Here is a 16785-nt window from a genome sequence, read left to right on the forward strand (position 1 = left end):
ACAAACAAATATCTCTTCAAAGATTTATCAAGATAATGCACACTAGATATTTGAAAGTATTTTGAAAATATTTTGCAACCAAAAATGAATACAATTTTCTCAAGATGTTGCAATGAAGGTGCAATCTTAGAAGATCTATCAAAGTCTTCTTAGGATAGACTTATTAACAAAATCCCCTAAGAATCTTTAAGGTTTAGCTCTCAATAAAAAATCAATCAATCAATCCAAAGATAGGAGAACAAGCCTATCAAGACAAACACTCAAATCCAACTTACAAATGATGTAAGCAATATGGGAAGGTAAGATTGAGTGTGTGGCGCTTGGAAATGAGTATTATAGGGTTTTGGATTTTCAAAGAATTTTTCCTGATCAAATCTTCTAATCTCTTGCTAATTTTCCCAAATGAAGGGGTATTTATAGACAACCCCTAAAATATAATCGTTAAGGACATAGTTGGAATAATTAGAAAAGATTTAATGATATTCTATTATTTTAACCCTTTTTAAAATATTTTAACCATGGTAAAAAATCAGGGCAACCCAAGAGGTCCGGTCGAGTAGAAACCTTTTCGGTCGACTAAATTTCATATGGTTCAGTCGACTAAACCATTTTTGAACTGTTCGGTCAGTCGACCAGGGGAAGGTGAATTTTTCATTTTGCGTCGTTCGGTCGACCAGGGGAAAATGAACTGAGCCTCTCGATCGACCAGGCAGTTGTGATTTCTCTCGAAAAACCTTGGTCAACCAGGTAGTTGCAATACAAAATGGCTCGGTCGACCAGGAGGTCAAATTGTTGACCTCAAGAGGTTTTGGTCGACCAGGGGATTTAAACTACAGTGGTTCGATCGATTGAGACATTGCTCAACCATTGACCTGGATCTGGTTCGCTCGATCGGGGCAAAATGAGCTGCCTTGGCCGGTCGACCGAAAGTGCACAATGTGTGTATTTCGGTCCTGTTATGATTCACTCAAACCCTAATCAAGTGTCTAACATTCATAGGTGCAATGGTGAGTGCCCTAGGGTCATTTTTGTCCAATTAAAGACACCGAAAAAATCCGGTGTCGGTCGACCTAAACCCTAAGGTCATTCTAAGGTCATTTTCATTTTGAACATTATGAGCTTACGTATTAAAACATGCATGTGATGTGTGTGATTATTACATGCAGAAAAGCCCTAATTACTATTATAGACCAGTTACACAATTGAATATATATTACAATTGAAAATGTGAATTGGTCTTCAAGCTTTATTTGCTTTCACGTGCATGTGCATCATGATCTTGACAATTTAAGTCCCTGCACATAACTTCAAAATACTCATTAGACCCAATGAGTGTTTGTCATAATCAAAACCAGGCATGACTTATAAGGTCAACACCATGCAAAATGAATTTGAGATGAGCATGATGGGTGAACTAAATTTCTTCCTAGGACTTCAAATCAAACAAGAAAAACATGGAATATTCATAAATCAATCAAAGTATATTAGAGACCTACTCAAAAAGTTTAATATGGAAGATGGAAAAATACTAGGTACACCTATGAGCACTTCTTTGAAATTAGACAAAGATGAACGAGGTATACCAATAGATGTCAAACTTTATTGTGGAATGATTGGTAGCTTATTATACCTAACTTCTAGTAGACCTGATATAATTTTTAGCGTAAGTTTGTGCGCAAGATTTCAGTATGCACCAAAAGAGTCACATTTGTTAGCCATTAAACGAATAATTAGATACCTGATAGGAACCATTGAAATTGGATTATGGTGTCCTAAGTACACATCTTTTGAAATTCTCAGCTATTCAGATGCTGATTTTGCAGGTAGCAAAGTGGATAGGAAGAGCACGAGTGGTACTTATCATTTCTTAGGAAATTCCTTAGTCTCTTGGTTTTCCAAGAAGCAAAACTCAGTTGCTCTTTCCATAGCTGAGGTCAAATACATAGTGGCAAGTAATTGTTGTGCTCAAACGCTTTACATGAAGCAAAAATTGAAAGATTTTGGATTAAGTTATTGAACAATCCCTATTATATGCGATAATACGAGTGCGATAAATATTTCAAAGAATCTCATATTACATTCACGAACTAAGCACATAGAAATACAACATCACTTTCTTCATGACCATGTACAAAAAGGGGATGTGACACTAGAGTTTGCATGCACGAATGAACAATAGGCAGATATATTCACGAAACCACTTGCAGAGAATAGGTTTATCCAAATTAGGCGTGAATTAGGTCTCACGCATAGTCGAGAGGTTGCCTAGAATTATGTTAGATGATATAATTCAGGGGGAGCAACGTCACTTACGATGTAATCACTTGGTATCATATTAATCAAATTTTCGGTATTGCATTAATCCACAATCGATATCAAAAATTAGAAATAGCATTTAATCAACATTTGGTATCCTCATGTAATCTTTGAAATTTATGCGTTAGCAAAGGGGATAGTTGATGTTAAAAAGCATGAGAAGGAATTGTTTTTACCAAATGGTTGAACACATTTAAAATCTTAAAATTTCTAAGGGAAGGAGAACATAAGGGTACGTCTACTCATATTTTATTATTTTACACCTTTTTGTTGATGTCAAAATGGGGAGAAAATTAGGAGTAAAAATAATAGAACTCAGGAGAAAAAGCATAAATAAGAGAAATTGAGAAAAAAGAACAAAAATTAAAACTTTGTGTTGGGGAGAAATATTAGGAGCAAAAATTGTTGGCAAAACTAATTGGGCAAAAGGGGGAGAAGTATAATAATAAAAATTGTTGAAACATCATGAGCATATTGTCATTCATTGAATATTTGATGCATTAATTAAAGGCGAGCCTTATTCAGTGTAACCCATTATATATATTTTTTCTAGTGCATTTGTCATCATAAAAAATGGGGAGATTGTTGACTCTACGAGTCTAATACGATTTTGATAATCAAAAATCACTTGATATTTGATCTGTGTATTGAGTATGTGAATAGGAACCATATTAAGCATGCACGAGAGGATAACGAGTCATGGAAGCCTCAAAGTAAAGCACACATATCTTGGCAAGATCCATGGAACTCAAATAGTACAAGAATCAAGATGCAAGTGGCAAAATTCAAGCACATCTTGGAATGGGTACTTAGATCTCATGTATTTATATTTTCGTATGATTTAATTTGAGGCTCAACATATACCTTAGAATGACTTTAGGAATCATGCATTTCATGAACATCATTAGGGGACATACATGGACTTAGAATTAATGTCAAAACCCTGAAAAATGTTTTTATAAAAGAGCCAAGAAAGAAAGCAAAACAGATTTTTGAACTAGAAAGTAAATATGAAAAAGTTGGGAACTTCGAATGACTGAACTTTAAGTTCAATTGACTAAAGAAGTTCCTCATACGTTTGAAGAATAAGCTCAGTCGTCTGAAGATTTTTGGATGATAAATAGAAACTGGTAGAAGCACCTCAGATAACTAAACCTTGACCTCGGTCGTATGAACTCGACACTTGGGTCGTCTGACCCTTGACCTCAGTTGTCTGACCCTGTGTCTAGACTATTTTTTTGAAGGATAAAAGTGACTTCGGTCATCTTGGCCCTTGACCTCAATCGTCTGAACTTGCAGGAAAGATTAAAAGTGTAATTTTTATTGATCAAACACGCAAGGTATCTCATAATCCAACAGTTGAGATCAATTTTAAAGGTAATACACTATTTATACTTCATATCTAAACCCTAGTATGTCAGAAAATAAGAAGAAGGTCAATGTAAAGCATAGAACACATCTTGTTGAAAAGAGAACTGTGAAACTTGAGCTGATTGATATATGATTGCCTGCTCTTCACTCTACATTCATCTACTTTAGGCAAATCTACTCAAAATATCTACGTGGAACTCAATTCCTCATCTGGTTCTTCATTCTAGTATTGAGGTTTGATAAATAATTTTTCTTTTAAAAGAGTTAGTTGGATAGAATTCTTCTTATAAAAGTTGATCTACTTGTTGATATCCATTTTTCCATAGAGTATATCATTGCAAAATCTACTTTTGAATTCTTGTTAAGAAGTTGATCTTAAGTGTGCATATAGAAAATCATTTCATTTAAGAAGATTACCACTAGAGAAGAGCTTTGTGTATTGATTAAACAATTTAGATTTAAGTGAGATTTCATTCAAAGAGTTGATATTTTTAATATAACAAATCTACTTATTTGAAGATCATTTATGTTCGTAACTTTATATATATATTGAAGGATAGTTTCTGAAAATCAAATATTAAGTTTTCTAATCTTTGGTATTCTCATCATATAGACATATAGATATATACTTTAAGTCAAATATTACCAAGATCACATTAAGATTGAACTCTTGAGAGAAATATTGTTTTTGATAAAGTATGTGTCAAATCTTTGCAATCTTCAAAGCTATTTTTTGTATTCAAAGATTTGACGTAAGTTTCTCCAAAGTATTGATTCATACAAACATTTTGGGAGATTTGATAAAAAGAGAATTGTGTGTTGAAGCATATCATACATAAATGATTGTATCATTTCATACATTCTGAACTTCAAGTTATATCATATGTTAAATGTATTATGAATTTGAATTGTACTCACAAACTTTTGTTTGGAAGCATTTTTTATTGTTTTTACAGATTCTATTGTATTCATGGTTCGGTGTGTGAATTGGGGTTTAAAGAGAGTTTGTCTTCTCTCTTCCCTTTACTATTTTCTTTCAGCACTACATTTAAATTGTTTGTTTTGCATGTGTAGGTTGAATAACATTGCACAAAATTAATTGGGTAATAAGAACTCATTGCTAAATATACAAGTAGGGATTAAGTGGTAAATAGATTCAACGAAATTTAAAATACCCAATTCACCCTCCTCTTAAGATTATACCTAAGTTAACAATGTTGCTTTTAAATAAGGCTGTGGTTTTATTGGATTCAGATGCGACCCACTTGTTTATATCTATTAATTTTGTTAAACTGTGTGGGGTGGGGACCCAAGTCATGGAAGAGGAATTGTCTGTAGCCACACCATCTGGGGGTATATCATTCTGTAGGAGGATGTTGGAGGACTGCCCAGTGGTAATCCAGGGGAAGCTGCTACCAGTAAACCTTGTAGAATACGACATGTCAGGGTTTGATGATATATTTTTGAATGGATTGGTTATTCTCCAGATATACTGTGATCGACTGTAGGAAGGTGGTAGTGTTCAAACCTCCTAGGGAGCAAGAGTATGAGTTTGTGGGATCATGTGTGGATTCGACACCACAGATTCAATCAGCATTGCATGCAAGGAGATTACTCTTGGATGGATGTTAGGGGTACTTGGCTTGTGTGAGGGAACCACCGCGGAGTGAGTTAAGGCTCGAGGATATTCGGGTAGTCAGTGAGTTCCCGGATGTGTTTCCACATAATTTACCCAGTTTACCTTTGGATCGTGAGGTGCAGTTCGTGATAGAGTTGCTACCTGGTAAGGCACCGATCTCTAAAGTTTCATACCGGATGGCTCCAACAGAACTTCAAGAATTGAAAGAACAGTTACAGGAATTACTAGACAGGGATTTTATTTAACCTAGTGTTTCACCTTAGGGAGCTCCAGTACTATTTGTGATGAAGAAAGACGAGTTGATGCATATGTGCATTAATTATTGTGGGATTAACAAGAGAACTATGAAGAATTGCTACCTGTTGCCTTTTATTGATGATTTCTTTGACCAGCTGCAAGGTACGCAGGTCTTTTCGAAGATTGACTTATGATCAGGATTATAGACACCCTATTTTTGCCTTGACCAAATAGAACACGGGGTCCCCTCTTATTATTTTCATTATTATTATTACCTTATTTTTATTATTATTATTTTATTATTATTTTTATTTTTATTTTTATTTTATCACTTTTATTATTATTATTATTACTATTATTATTATTATTATAACTATATTATTATTATTATTATTATCATTATTTTTATTTTTTTATTTTTATTTTTATTTTTATTTTTATTTTTCTATAATAATAATAATTATTATTATTATTATTATTTTTATTTTTATTTTTATTTTTATTTTTATTTTTATTATGGTCATTTAGTATTTTTTGCTATTACTATTAGTATTATTATTATTATTAGTCTTATTATTATTATTTTATTGATAGTATCTTTATTATTTTTATTTTTACTACAATTATTTATTATTATTATTATTATTATTATTATTACCTTATTGATTTTATTATTATTATTATTATTATTATTATTATTATTATTATTATTATTATGGTCATTTAGTATTTTTTGCTATTACTATTAGTATTATTATTATTATTAGTCTTATTATTATTATTTTATTGATAGTATCTTTATTATTTTTATTTTTACTACAATTATTTATTATTATTATTATTATTATTATTATTATTATTATTATTATTATTACCTTATTGATTTTATTATATTATAATAATAATAATAATTATTATTATTACTATTTTCATTATTACCATAATAGTAAAAATAGAAAAAGAAAAGAAAAAGAAAAATCAAATAAAAAAGGAAGTTTTTTTTAGGTTTTTCAGAATTTTTTTTTATATAAGGGGGGCACAGCCAAGGCAAAGAGGGGGCGCGCATAGCCAAGAAAAATACAAAGAAAAAAAACCTAATCTTTTCTAGTCGAATTTTTGTCCAAGCGGCAACAGCCGCTGCATCTCCTCCTTTCGTCTTCCCTACTCCTCCCTCTCTCAGTCTCCCTCTTCTTCCCCTGCTCTCACCCTCTCCTCCACTCTTTTCTCCATTCTCATCCCACCAAGCAATCTCCGTTCTTCTCCTGCTGCTCCGAACAGCTGCTCCGGCGAAATGCCATAGCCACCCCTCCATCGCCTTCAGCCCAGCTTCCTGCCGCCGCTCCCTACTGCAAATCCGCCCAACCACAGCTTCAGCAACTCCGCAAATCCACCAGCCGCACAGCTCCGGCGTCACCACCATCTCCGACCATCTTCACCCTCCCCCAGGATCTCCGGCCACGCACGGCAACTCCGCAGCACCCGAACAGGGCTCCTGCAACAGTCAACCCTCACGGCTTCCACGTCGCCGCTGCGCCAGCAGCTCTGACCTTCCCTCACGACCACTGCTCTTCCTCACGCCACGCCATTCAGGTCACAGCACCATCTTATCCGGCCACCGCTGCAACGCCAGCCACTCTTGCTGCAGCCTCACCAACAGCACCCAGCTCTCCCTCCGGCAGCAACTCTCCTTCCTGCCGCCATAAGCTCCACTAGCCTCTCCTCTCTGTGAGTCTACCGCCCCTCTGCATGTAGACACACGCACACTCGCACTGTCACACACATGCCTGTATGCATATATATATTTTTTGGATTTGTTTGGGGTTTTGACATGTAAAGTTTATTTTTTTTTATTAAACATTTAATTGGAGCTTTATATATATGCATATCTAATATTATTCTATTTCTATTTTTCGCAGGATTTTTTTTTACCTTTTGCAATAATATTAATTTAGGTTTCATATATGTATATATATATATATATTTGACGTCGATTTATTTATTTATTTATTTATTTTACAGGTTTTGTTTTTGTCATAGTATTAATTTAGATTTAAATTTTTATTGTTTATATTAATGTATGTTAAATATTGAATTTGGTTGTCTTTTATTGTAGTATTTTTATTAGTGTGTGATGTTTTGGTATGTTGTTCGTTATCATGTTTATATTGTTCCTATGTTCATCTTATATATATTGTGGTATTTATAGGTATTATTATGTTTATATGTTATTATGTGTATCTCTATGTATAGTTCATTAAGTTTGGCTTTATGTATATATTATTCTTATGATGGTATGTATATCTTAGTTTGTAATTATTAGTTTATTACCATGTTATTTTAGTTCATTATTAGTTTATCTTTATTATGGTGTTTTAGTACTATTTTTTGGTTATCGTCCTGGTTATTGTTATTATTATTATTGTTAGTATTATTAGTTTATTATTATGGTGTTATATTGCTTTAGTTTATTATTAGTTTATCTTTATTATGTTATGTTACTATTTCATGATATCCTTATTATATTAGTATGTATAACTTATTGAGGATTTTTAGTATTTTAATATATATAGTATTAACTTACTACAGTGTGTATTTATTATTACGTGTTATGGTACTTATTGTTATGATCTTAGTATTATTATATTGTTTTTCTATTATTAAATATTTTCAATTTTTTTCCCTATGATTTTAATGCTAGGGTATGAGCCTTCGGGCTTTACGTATCTTTGGTTCTGAGAGAATATGTAAATATTTATATTATATATATATTTTTGTATTATTTATTTACTTATTTGTTTATTTATTTATCCACTTTGTACGTGTATTAGTAAATTTACTAGAGGAGTAATTTAAAGACTTACTAGATTGACTTAAGGATAATTCCAAATTAATTAGGTACCGTTCGTAAGAACAGGCACGTAAGGGGTGCTCGTACCTTCCCCTTGCGTAACCGAACTCCCGAGCCCAACTTTGGTAACATAGACTCATTCTACCCTTAACAGGGTAGTATTCATGTGTTCTAACCACACTAAAAGGTTAGTGGCGACTCCAATATTTCCTATTTTTCCTTGAAAATTAAAATTGATTTGTATTTTGCCGCCCAGGGCACACGCGCGCCGGGACGTTGCAACAAGGATATCATCAGGTGAGGGTCAGATCTGAGGATGTAGCGAAGACTGCTTTCCATACTAGATACAACCACTACGAGTTTCCAGTTATGCCATTTGGGTTGATGAATGCTCCGGCAGTATTCATGGATCTTATGAACAGGGTTTTCCATGAGTACTTGGACCGGTTTGTGGTGGTGTTTATTGATTATATTCTGGTTAATTCAAGAAGTACGGAAGAGCATGAGAACCATCGGAGGTTAGTATTACAGATTCTGTGAGAGAAGAAGTTGTATGCTAAACTAAAGAAGTGTGAATTCTAGTTAAATCAGGTGGCATTCTTAGGCCATGTAGTAATGGGTGATGGTATATCAGTTTATACTAACAAGATTGAAGTTGTGGTCGACTGGGTGAGGCCGAAGAGTATGCAGGAGGTTCAGAGTTTTCTAGGGCTGGCAGGTTATTATGGTCGGTTTGTGGAAGGGTTTTCTAAGTTGTCTGGGCCTCTAACTCGATTGACCAGGAAGGGGGTAAAGTTTGAATGGACCAATGATTACGAGCAGTGTTTTCAAGAGTTGAAGCATCAGCTGATTACTGTTCCAGTTTTTACGATTCCGTTTGGGGATGGCAGTTTTGTGATTTATAACAATGCGTCTCTGAAAGGTTTGGATTGTGTGCTTATGCAGTAGGGTAAGGTAATAGCTTATACTTCTTGGCAACTGAAGGATTATGAGAAGAATTACCCTACGCATAATCTGGAGTTGGCTGCTGTTGTACATGCACTGAAGATCTGGCAACACTATTTACATGGTGTGCAATGTGAGATTTTCACTAATCACAAAAGCCTCAGGTACTTTTTCACACAGAAGAAGTTGAATATGAGGTAGAGATGGTGGCTTGAGTTGATTAAGGACTACGATTGCACCATTAGTTATCACCCGAAAAAAGCTAATGTGGTAGCTAATGCATTGAGTCGGAAGTCGGATCACGTGGTAGTATCTGTAGTTGTAGCTCAACATCACATCAGACAAGATCTGGAGAGCTCGGGTATAGAGTTAGTGCGTGGTGATCATCAGGCTTTCCTTACTAGTTTGGTGGTCCAGCCGACTTTGTTTGAGCGTATAAAAGCCACGCAGGATAGTGTGCGGAGTTGACAGAGGTTGTGGAAAAGGTACAGCAGGGATTGGCTTTAGTGTTCAAAATCTCTGAGGTAGGTGTGTTGAAATTTGGGACTGGGCTATGTGTTCTGAATGATGATGAGATCAGAAGGACGATTCTGGAGGAAGCGCATTGCTCTTTGTATACGGTACATCTAAGTAGTACAAATATATATCGAGACTTGTGCGCGAACTTCTAGTGGAGTGGTATGAAGAGGCAGCTTACTTAATTTTTGGAGCAGTGTCTGACATGTTAGCAGGTAAAATCTGAACATCAGAAGTCAACAGGGCCATTACAGCCCTTCGCTATTTTAGTGTGGAAATGGGACTATATTTCCATGGATTTTGTGACCGGATCGCCACCAGCATTTCACTAGCAGAATGCTATCTAGGTGATCGTGGATAGGTTGACGAAATCTGCTCACTTCTTACCAAAGAAGGTTAGCTATCCTTTGAGTAGGTCAGCAGATATGTACCTGCTTAAGATAGTTAGAATGTATGAAATACTGGTGTCCATTGTGTTAGATCGAGACCCAAGGTTTACCTCTTGATTCTAGACGAGCTTACAGGAAGCATTGGGGACGAAGCTTACTTTCAATACAGCGTTCTACTCTCATACTGATGGACAGTTGGAAAGGACGATACAGATCTTGGAGGATATGTTGCGGTCTTGTGTGTTAGATTTCGGTGGTAGCTGGATACAGTTTATGCCCCTAGTAGAGTTCGCTTATAACAACAGCTTCCAGGCTAGTATTGGGATGGCACCGTTTGAGGCTCTGTATGGTTGGAGGTGTCAATCTCCTCTATATTGGAGTGAGGTTGGTGAACGTCAGGTGTTAGGACCTTTTTAAGAAAATTCACATAAATATTCCTTTTGCAGATGCCTTGGAACCAAAAACTTGATCAATGCAAATTGCAAGTGCACAGTATCGTAGTTTATAATATAATGATGTGTAGAGTATCGTCCTCAGGGATTGATGTCTTAATTTTACCAAGTACCAACTTTATAATGACCTTTATTTTATTTAGAAGAATTAATAATTTTAGACTATGAAATTTAAACAAAGCTACTTTAAATAAACTATTCAAAAGAATTTAAAACTAGTTGCGGCGTATCAAATTACTAATGGTGAAAACTTCTAAGAAACCGATTTCACCTAGTTTCTCACTATGCTTTACTCATTTAGCTAATTCGACTTCATTTTCTCTGTTTGTTAGCAAATCAATAATTTTTTCAAAAGTGTCTTTCAATAGTCAATCAGAACTTAATCTTGTTTATTATTTAACATAAGAATATGCAAATTAATAACGCAATAATGCAATAAGACCCTCGATTTTTAATGCTACGTAGATTCATAGAAGTCTTTCGATCTCCATATTTACCTACGCTGAATTATGCAAGATCTATCCTATATTCCCCTCTTTCGGTAGCAAATCACAAGACTAATATCATTTAATTAATGGCTAGTTAATTAAAAGCATTAGGCACAGAATAAAACAAACAATTATGAAAATTACTTCAAATTAGTATCAAAGAACAAGCATAGTTCGAAACTGACTACATCGTTTTCCTAGAATACAAAAATTTAGTTCATTCCGAAAATTAAATTCAACATAACAGATTTCTCCATATTTTCTTCTATTTGGAGCGTATGGGAAAAATCAACACTCGCAACACCGTCGTCGCGTGTCATGAACACCCCGAATACCGCCGTTGTTAGCCGCTTCCGATTCCTGAAAATATTTTAATTTTCTGCGTGCCGCTAACTCCTTCCTTGCTGCTATGTTTGTTGAACTTCAATTGCGCAGTTGTTAGAAGAAAATCTCAAGAAAAAATTCTCCTTTTTTTTCTTCAAATTTTGATGCGGCCTCCCCCTATTCACGTCCCCTCTCCAGCACCTGCTGCCCCCTTTTCTCTTCTTGCGCACGGCTCCCCCCTAGAAACCCTATGCCTCATTTCCTATTTGACCTTTCAAGCTTCATTTTTCTTTCCTTTCTTTTCTTTCTTTTTTTCCTTTCTTTGCCTTTATTTTTTTCCTTTTCTTTGTACCTAGCGCCTCACCTTACTAAGATGACCCGGCTGCATGGCCGAGTCACATCTCATTTTTTTATTTTTTTATTTTTTCTTTTTTCAAAGGTACATGAACTACCCTCCTCCTTCAAGCCCACTTTTGACCCTTTTACAGCCCATAACTCTCAAAGATTAAAACATGAAAATTGTAGGGCTTTTTCTTATCTTTTTATGGCATCCTAAATCATCTGAATCGGAGGTTGGATGAGAGAGTTACGCACAGGCAAAAAAGTCATCGATTTTTAGCTTCCGATAGTTGCTCTACAATAAAAAATACCAAAATTTCATAAATTACTTAATAAAACTCAAATATTATAAATAGAACACAATGTTAGAATATTGAGAGTAATTAGGCATTTAAATATAAAATATAATTCGTAATGCATGAATTAAAGCACCTAGTTACGCAATTTAAGCGCGTAATCACACTCCCCCAACTAAAGTTTTGCTAGTCCCTAGCAAATAACGTGAATGCAATTTAGGGTGGTGTCATAACAATTTCAATGAATAAATGCACATGCAACACAACCATGGCACTTCACATACAAGAATATCGCCAAATTACACAGAAGCTCATTCATACACACTGCACGCAACTCCATGCAAGTCTCATCATTATATAGTCATTAAGAACAGCAAACTCATTCTAAATTTACTAGTGAGCACAATTCAGAGTTAATGTAGTCATATAAATTCGAGTATAAATAGGCAAAATACTGAAGCATGTGTAATGTGTGTGACTCGTTACACTCAAGATACCCGTGGACACTTAAAAAACTGTCGCTTTGACTCGGCCTAACTGGTATACCCTAAAAAATACTCAAAAAGGATGGGTTCACTTATCATATGTGAGGAGGAGTGTCATGATCAAACATTCCACATGCTGCAAAGAACAAACACCAAATGTACGGAGTGGACTAGTCTGAAAAGGATCTAACTTATTTAGGAGGTGTCGGGTCCTTCACCCTAGCATCTTCTCACATACTCGCCATGTCCAACCAAGACCACCCTGGATCAACTTATTCACAAACTAGGAGTGAATACATTTGAGGAATTAGGCGGGTGAAGAGTATTCATATGTGGAGAACATGTGTCATGTCCCTGACTTTTGTTGTAGTTGTATGGAGCAGGTATTAATCTTTCACCTCTTCTAGGGTATTTATATTTCTCTTTTTCTTTCTTCTGCTCATTTTTCAATTTCTTTCTTTTCATGGTCAATTAGGACAATCATAACACTTCTTTTATTGTTTTCATACCACCCATGTGCATTAAGCTTGAACAAGAGTCCATAAAATAAGTCTATTTTTAGGGGTGACTCAGCCTTCACATCTTGAGTAAGCTACAAGACCTAGGTTTCTATCTCCACACTAGATGTCATCTCTAAGCTAGCAATTCAAAAACCAAGACTAATGTAAAAAGAATATCCAAAAAATAGGGAAAGTTGAGTTTCATGAACTCTAAGTTGACGTCGAAAACTCAAAAGAATGATAAATGGCTCAACAGTACCTCACAAGGTGTCACAATCACCACGGGTGCTCCCTCAGTGTTCACAAGGAACCCTAAGTGCTACAAGTCACGTGAACGTGTATTTTCTTAAGCCTCAAGAGATACCATGTAGATACAAGAGTTTATATGGCCACATTAACACAATTGAACTACCAATCAACCTTCAATGAGCTACAATTCTTAGTTTAGCTATATAAAGAGAAACTACATATAATTGACCCAAGTGTGTACTCTTAGGTTGTATTCAGGTATATGAAGGGCATAAGTAGTGTCATGCAGGGCCTAATCATCCATATTCACACTTCTTTTTTCAATGTTATTCAAAAATGAGGAAAATTGAAGAAAAGAAAGAAACTTCCCTGACTTTTTGGTGAATCTTTTAAGGAATTAAATTTTCAGCTCTGTACTCGTGCCAAATAAACCTACATAAAAACATCTAAATTATTCAAAAGTGCATAGATAAATAAATAAATAAAGTAATAAAGATAAAAGAAATAAACAAAAGAAAAACTCTTTGGGTTGCCTCCCATAAGCGCTTGTTTTAACGTCTCCAGTCAGACATTTCAATCTTCATCAACCAGGATCTCCAAGAGGAATAAATGCACTGTTCCTTTCCATTCGTTCTCCATAATAGTGCTTCAATCTCTGACCATTAATTCTGAATATATTCCCTGTCTTGTCCCTCAAGTCTATTACTCCAAAAGGCAAAACTTTGTCAATTGTATAAGGACTTGTCCATCTTGATCTTAACTTACCTGGGAAGAGTTTTAATCGTGAGTTAAAGAGTAGAACATGTTGTCCTAGAGCAAACTCACGCCTAAGAATCAGTTTTTCATGCCACTTCTTCATCTACTATTTGTATATTTTTGCATTTTCATATGCATCACCTGAGAATGCATAGCGAAGATGCTCAGGGGATTGCTTCAACTCTAGAGATATAGGTTGCTGCATCTTTTCTTTAGAGATTATAGAATCCATCTTTGCTATGATAGGTTCAAGCTTCCCCACATGTTTCTGTGTTGTAATATGTTGCAAGGATCATTCTAGGTGATCAGGTGGTACTTCTTTTTGAAAGGCTTTTTCTACACCTTGCTGAATGACATCTACCTGAAAACAAGTGCTTGGATCTTTTGGGAATCTCATTTCTTGGTAGATATTGAACATAACCTCTTCCTTGTCCACTCTTAATGTTAACTCACCCTTTTAAACATCAATTAAAGCCCTTTTAATGGCCAAGAATTAGTGGAACTTCTTGGTCTTCCTTCATATTTAACACCACAAAATTAGCAGGAAAAATAAATTTATCCACTTTTACCAATACGTCTTCTATGATTCCACGTGAATACTTGATGGATCGATCTGCTAGTTGCAATGAAATGGTTGTTTGTTTCATCTCTCCAAGTCCCAATTTCCTGCAAATAGAAAGTGGCATAAGATTAATGCTAGCACCAAGATCACATAAAACTTTATCAAAAAATGAATTTCCAATAGTGCAAGGCTAAGTAAAACTCCCTGGATCTTTTAATTTTTTAAGCAATTTCTTTTTTAGAATAGCACTACACTCCTCAGTAAGCTTCACTGTTTCGAACTCCTCCAACCTTCTTTTCTTTGAAATGATGTCCTTCAAGAATTTGACATAGTTTGGCATTTGTTCCAAGGCATGTTGAGGATAAGGAAGTGGAGTAGAGAGAATAGGAGGATTGTCATGAAATGAAATTGTTGGTGATGTGTCAGTCTCTCTTGGTGTGTCATCCACCATCTCCTTTTCTTCCACTTTATTCTTGCCTTGACCATTATTTTCAGTTGTAGGTGTGGACATGGTTTCCTTTGTTGGTGACTTCTCAATTTCTCTTCCACTCCTAAGTGTAATAGCCTTGCATTGTTCCTTAGGATTCACTTCTATGTTGCTAGGAAAAGTTCCTCTCTGTTGGGAATTTATAGTTGTGGCCAGTTGCCCAATTTTCATTTCATGATTACAGTGGCTCCCATATTGTTGCAATGAGTCTCGATGTTGTCCAACTGTGAATCAGTCTTTTTAAACCTTGCTTTTGTCTCCTCAAAAAATGATATCATGGTATCCTCAAGTGACATCTTCTTCTCACTTTGTTGACTATCAAGTCCTGGAGGAGGTTGCAGCACATTCCTTGTATTTCCATAAGACAAATTCTCATGATTTCAAAGCCCTAGATTATAATATTGTGGTAAAGGATCATTTCGATAGTTGTAGTTCCGATTGTTGATGTATTGAACCTGTTCATGACTCGCTTCATTTCTCGGATCTGTCCTACTTGTAGCTGCCACATATTTTGCACCTTGTGGGATCCTTTGGGTTGTCAAAGTCGAAATCTGATGAGATAGAGAAGTAACTTGAGCTGAAAGTGCAGCAAACGACTCTGATTCATGAATTCCAACAATTTTCGTAGCCATAGTTCTTTCAGTTGGCCATTGATAGTTATTTGAGGCCATTTCTTCCAAAAGAGCAGTAGCACCCTCAGGTGTCTTTGCAATCAAAGTTCCTCCAAATGCCGCATCAACTAAAATCTGAGTTTTTCCATTTAATCCATTATAGAACATCTAAATTTGCAACCAATCAAGCAATCCATGTTGTGGGCAACATTGAATCAAATCCTTATACCTTTCTCATGCTTCATAAAGTGATTCAAAATCATGTTACTTGAATTGACCAATCTCACTCCTTAGTTTAGCTGTTTTTGCAGGTGGAAAGAATTTAGTCAGAAAGAGAATGGCAATCCCCTTACTTTGTCTCTCAAAGAGAAAGAGAATAATCTCAGTCTAATGGTGTCTTCAGTAACACCATTGATCTTCATAGTATCACAAATCTCCAGCAACATCTCCAGATGGATATTGGGATCATCAAGTGGTGATCCACTAAATTGGGCCTGCTGCACCATGCTGATTAATGTAGGTTTGAGCTCAAAATTGTTAGCATTAATGGGTTGGCGCCTGATACCCGAATAGTTGTCATTCACAACTAGTCGTACTGTTGACCTTATTGGTCATGCCCAGTTTTGATTATGACAAATACTCATTGTATCTAATGAATGTTTGAGTTTTTGTGCAAGAATCAAAAATGATAAGATCAAGATGTGCAAAAAGCAAGAAAAGCTTGAAGGCCAAATCATATTCTTTGTAATATATCTATATTGGTCTGTAATAATAATTAGGGCATTTGGTTTGTAATAAGCTCACACACATCACACGTATGATTTATTATGTAAGCTCAAACCGAACCATGAATGAGAAAGGACCATAGAAAGACCTTAGGGTGCACCTTCGGTCGACCGACACCGAACTTTTTGGGTGTCTTCAAATTGGATCCCAAGTGACCTTAGGACACACATATATTTCACATATGTTTGT

General features: G+C 35.3%; 1 non-coding gene across 1 annotated transcript; it reads left to right on the top strand.

The window, feature by feature from the left end:
- Positions 1 to 16000: 16000 nt before the first annotated feature.
- Positions 16001 to 16107, top strand: LOC131165192 (small nucleolar RNA R71). Its single transcript, XR_009139508.1, has one exon. It is a non-coding gene; the product is annotated as a small nucleolar RNA R71 (small nucleolar RNA).
- Positions 16108 to 16785: the final 678 nt, after the last annotated feature.

Source organism: Malania oleifera, chromosome 9 (assembly GCF_029873635.1).
Source record: "Malania oleifera isolate guangnan ecotype guangnan chromosome 9, ASM2987363v1, whole genome shotgun sequence".
Classification (NCBI taxonomy): Eukaryota; Viridiplantae; Streptophyta; class Magnoliopsida; order Santalales; family Ximeniaceae; genus Malania; species Malania oleifera.